Source organism: Octopus bimaculoides, chromosome 12 (assembly GCF_046866305.1).
Source record: "Octopus bimaculoides isolate indiv1 chromosome 12, ASM4686630v1, whole genome shotgun sequence".
Lineage (NCBI taxonomy): Eukaryota > Metazoa > Mollusca > Cephalopoda > Octopoda > Octopodidae > Octopus > Octopus bimaculoides.
The window spans coordinates 68651704-68657569 of NC_142939.1; the positions used below are offsets into that span (position 1 = coordinate 68651704).

General features: G+C 34.6%; 1 protein-coding gene across 6 annotated transcripts in view; it reads left to right on the forward strand.

The window, feature by feature from the left end:
• The window catches only part of LOC106881655 (uncharacterized), a 261665-nt gene that overhangs the window by 207410 nt on the left and 48389 nt on the right, over positions 1-5866 (forward strand). For all 6 annotated transcript variants that reach the window (XM_089361266.1, XM_089361265.1, XM_089361267.1 and 3 more), the window contains one exon: positions 4844-4932. The gene's annotated coding sequence lies outside the window, so the exon portion shown is untranslated. The remainder of the gene's footprint in view (positions 1-4843; positions 4933-5866) is intronic.

Below are 5866 nucleotides of genomic sequence, written 5' to 3' on the forward strand. Positions count from 1 at the left end.
TACCTATAACTAAAATTCCTCAGGTTATTTTTGGATCATAAAGACGTCAAAACACCTGTTGGAAGCTGGAGGAATATTGTCTAAAAGAGAATGCTAAATTTAATTAGAGAATGATTAAACCAATATTTAATTATGCGATCAGCATTGCAATAAGAATTGCTAAACCACATTCACGATAATTCAAAAGGAAAAAATTCTTGTTTCTTTTTTTTTTTTTTTTTTTTTTTTTTGTCCTGAGCCTTCAGTGATTGTTGAGATTCGTATGTTTAGTGATCACCTTGAAAGAAAATCTACCCAACTACAGATCTAGAAAGTAATTTTGGGGGGTAATTGATTTAGAAGATGATCTCAGGGACGGCATGGTGTTTTAGATGTAATTGATTATAGGGATTAGCAGAAATATAATTGATATAAAATAGGATTTGAGCGTGAGAGTAGACGAAACTGAGACGAACAAACACATCTGTAAAATAAAATGTGACGAAAAAATATAGCTCCGTGTACTGTGTGTACAATTTTATAGGGATTTCCTATTTCCTATTTGTTTGCCTAATTTGTAGGCAGCCCCTAAAATCATTTGTTTTCTTTACATTGTTTATCCTTGTAACTAATATATTTTTCCATCACGTATATGATTACAAATTTTAATCAATCATAAAGTATCTCCTAAATTTATAGGGATACTAGTTTTCTCTTCCGAAATGGATTTATGTATATACTACTATACTAATTTAAAAGAGGCAATATAATTTGTGGCGAAAGTATTATAACGGGACGCATGTTGTCCTGAGTTGATGGCCAGTAAATAAGTGTAGGTTAGCTGTAATTTCCAGGGACTAAGATATTCCAGAATATAGTCATTTTGACATTCTCTGAGATATTTTTGATGCACGTCGATACCTTCATTTTTTTCTTGATGGGTATAATTCTCAGCATATGGAAGATCCAATTCGGAGATGCCCTCAGATTCTCTGTCTTAAAACTAAGTAACCACAGCGATTTAATTGATTACTTCCCTTTCACCTTCATATGTTCCACAGTTGTATAATCCATTGTTTTCCAGTGTATGGTTTTAGTGGGTTTTTGTATTGAAGTTTTTAAACTTTATCGTAAACATCAGAAATCATTAATATGACTCAATGTACACTCAGGCTTGACAAAATTCTTTGTTGCGGAAAACGCTTGAGAGGAAGAAATCTACCTATAGAAAATGCGTAAGGAATTATACCAGGCTCAGCTGTTAACCAGCTTCATAAAGATTAGTGCACGAAAGCAAATTCGTTTTTTTATAGTTTCTTTCTAAGAACGGCAGTTCTTAGTGGGATGGGTGTCTATGAATGATGCTAACCACATAGAACATGTGCCTCGTGTACTCCGCTTTCACATTCAGTGGGATTTTAGAAGCAGAGTTTATAAGAAGCTTATAAACTCCAAGTCAGCTGTCGCAACCAGGGCTTTATCATATTTCAGTGCGCACGAAGCAGGGTTCACAATAAATGCATAGGGTTTTATCTAACCATGGCTATATGGTTCGTCTTTAATTAAGAAATAATGGTGTGTTGCGTTGTGATTTTTTTTCCTATTCCCATTTCGTTTAGTTTGTTCGGTGCAACACTCGTGGCGGACATTTTGACATCTTTTTAGCATGACAACTTGTAGCCTCATTATTAAAAGAGTTTATAAAGTTTTCACAATAACTGTAGTTATTTCTCTTCAGGATAATCTGTTTTCTCATTTGTTAGCTGTTGTAGAGAAAGTAGTCACTTTTGTTTTTTTCTTATTTCGAGCCTTGTAACAAGCTGTTATAGTTATCGGTTAGTTCTCTGCTTGTCATATTTGTAGTTCTACTGTGGATAATTCATAATAGATATTTTGTTGCATAATAGTTATAACAATAGCGTCGATGCAATTATCTCTTTTTCAGGTAAATAAACTTCTATGTCTGATTTTGTTTGATGTATTCTGAATGTAATTATTTTACCTGTCTGATCTCATTAAATCATTGAGCGTTCAACTGAGAGTTCTATAAATTATTGTTTGGACACCTAGAGTATCGATGCATATTACCTCTTTTTCTATTCATTTTGTTTTACGTTTTAACCGAATACGTTTACAGTGCTTTAAATCAATGCCTGACCGCATTCTGTAATGATTTTATCTTGCAATACATTAATGTTTATGATGAAGTTTTCCTTTTGAGTTTGATTTGTTGTATTTTCCTTAAATAAATATCGAAACAATTGCTCTGGTTACACTGAATATTAACTTCAGCACTGTTTCTAGTGATTACACAATTTCAACATAGAAGCTGAAACGGTCTGGCCCCTTAGATTTTGCTCCTCAATGATAACTCAGGGACAGATAAAGTTTCACAGACACATACGCGCACACACACTCACTCAATCACACACATATAGACACACACGCGCACACACACGCGCACACACACACACACGCGCACACACGCGCACACACACGCGCGCGCGCTCACGCACACACACACACACACACACGCACGCGCACGCACACGCACACGCACGCACACACACGCAAACGTATGCACATTACAGGCGTATGTTAAAAATAAACACTGAAATTAATTATTAAGATTGGTTTGGAGCACATTAATGCACCAGATTTGTTCGTCATGATTGCAATGCAGGCCCATTTTCCAGTGCCACTATCTAATCTGATGTCTAAGAAATTAACCTTCGTATCTGCAATGATCTTTAAAATCGAAATCTCCGAATATGCTGTTTGAACTTCAACCAAACATCACTCATTGCATGACCAGTCATGCTTCGGGAAATCAATAGCTTTTCTTTCAAGATAACATTGAAAAAAAAATCTATATTTGTCATTCTGAAACTCCTTTGAGAAAATGTTGACTAATCTTGCTCTGATGTCTTCGCCAATACTGTCGCTTCTATAATACCGTACCACTTCTTTATTTCAACAATTTGAACAGAAGGAAACAAAACCAGCATTAACATTCCTAATGTTTCCGTTTCTAATAATATATATATATATATATGTGTGTGTGTGTGTATGTGTGTGTGTATGTATGTGTGTGTGTGCACGCGTACGTATGTGTTTATACACAGACTACTACGTGCAAACTTATACATACGATTGCATGCATACACACGTTTCTGTCTGCCACTCATCTCCCTCTCTCATTCTATGCATCTGTGTGCATGTGTGTAACATAACATAATATATTCTACAATACGCACACACGCACACACACACATGTATGTTTAATTTTGCTGATATCACTCATTTACATAAGCGTATTCACATAAGACGATGTATTTGATATGATCGGATGACACTCTGGTTCTTCGCATACAAACAAAGACACTGATGGGAATATCTTATATATATATATATATATATATATATATATATATATATATATATATAAAGTTTTTGTAGGAAGGCTTGCTTAGCAAATGGGAAAATTCATGGATCTCTTCAGTTTATATTTTGACAACCAAATTCCCATTAACAGATTTCCTTCAGATCAACTAAATTACACTTTTCGATATATTTATGAAACGATGTCGTCTAAAATACTACAATATTCTGAAATCCTCTGTGAGTATAAAATCTGTTATTTATAATGTATTCTCACATATCTCGCTTTCGAACTCAGATGGACGAAAACGATCCTGCAGGGTTTCCGAGATAATTTTATGCAGAGTGATGCATGGGATAACGATCGAAAGAATAAGGAGACCAGAAATTGGGGCTGGTGAAATCGCAGGCATTTTCAAACAACGAGTCTTTGGAGGCATGGCATGGAGTTGAATCCTATTTTCATCCTTATGCCCGCACAGTAGCAATATATTTACCACGGTGTTCAGGAGCTTTACATAGCTGACTGAATTGAGCATAAATCCCTGCTCAGAGATGTGGGGAGCAATGACATTATCCTCACTGGAAACGATTTCAAAGTTGACGGTTTGAGGTTATTCGGTTTCCATGATACGTGGGACATTACATGGATTGTAGGGAAGCCGCGTTTTGTTTTGGGTTCTGTGAAACTAGCCCTGGCAGATGTTTTCACCTGCGAAGAACCGGATTATCCCCACCTCACAAGATGTCTGTTTAATCAAGAGTTTCTTTGCCTTTCTTGAGTGGTTTCCTTGGTCTTGACTGTTAGGATTTCTCCCTTGCACTGCTTGTACGAGTGGTAGGTATGTTCCTCATTTAGGCCAGGCTCATGATGGCGACTCCAACACCCATTATTTTCGCCAAAGCCCGGATATATATATATTTGTATTCGTGTTATGATAGAAAGACAAAACCAGATAGACGTTTTTGTACGCGAAGATAACGTGTCATGTTACATTTCTGTGAAATAAAAAGAATTTTTACAATAACCATAATTCCGATAGAACATATCACCGTTGATGGTATATTCCATGTCCTTTTCTGTCTATATTTATCCAGCCGTGTGAAATATTTTCAAATCTATACGGCCTCGTATTTGCAAGAGGAAATAAGCAAATATTTGCATTAAAATATTTCTTTATTAATTACAGAATTAAAACTACATTACTGAATTTCTTGTGAGTAATCTTATAGAATATGATGTCTGTGACTATATAATTAAAAGAAATTATGATACACATTAATCCTAACTTTCAGATATATTTGAATATATAATCAATACGTATACTGATATTCTACATTTCATTTCACCGCGAATCAAATTTCTTGTAATTTAATTAAAATAACGATGTAAGGACGTATAAGTATTAGATGGACTCAACAGTAACAATAAACGTTTTGTGCCAAACAGCAAGTGCTTAATTCGGTTTTATTTTCCTTTTAGGATGCATCAGGAATAATACACATAATTACCAACAGTAACTTTGACGATTCGGCCAGCGCATTCTCTAATCGTACGCTTTTCAAAAACCTGTGAGTATTCAGTTTCTCATTATTTGCTGTGCAAAGGGCTTGGTCTGAGTTCGTATGTTGATAACTGGAATACATTTGCAACTAAAACAATAGGGAGCAGTGTGAATGAATACGTTTTTATATTGAAGAGATGTGAATAGAATATATTTTTACTTTCTCTGGACTGCAACTGGACCAAAAAAATATTTACAATGGTTTACTGAGAGTAGCCAAAGGATACTATTTAACTCATTAATTTCTTTGGCTGTTGAAAGATATGGAAGCAAGCAAATACCAGAAAATATCAGGAGATTGAATTTTGTGCCACAATGCACAGAAACACACACATTTACACAAACACACACATACACACATATAGATAGATTTAGGCATAGATAGACGTGCATGTGTTTGTATACATATAAAAATAGACTTATGCATATAGACATCTACGTAGATACATATGTGCGTGAAGGTGTGTCTATTTGTAAATGTTGTGTACAATAACGGAGAAAATTTAAATACAGCTTAAAATGTATCGCACATGAAGGGAATACATTATTTTCCTGACAAAACGGTTAGACAGAGAGTTTTCTAAATGTTTCGGATTTCTGTTATTGAATGAAATCCCGGTTGAAGACCAAGTGAAAATAACTTAGGACAATCGAGTTTTTCGTAAATTCACTTCAGAATGAAATCTGAAATATTGGAAGCAAATTTACAAAGTATTGATATACAATCATGTATACTGAATGCCACAGAGTTAGTGTCAAAAATCAAAATAATTGGTTAGTTTATTGTGCCAATGAATATCAAATTTAATTGTTTGAATGTAACCCGTATAATGCATTTTAATACCAAAGATGGACAAAATCATTTCTCATCGGAAACACATACTATATCACTATATCAATTCTATAAAAAGAAAATCGAACGAGTAGAACTCTTCTCAACA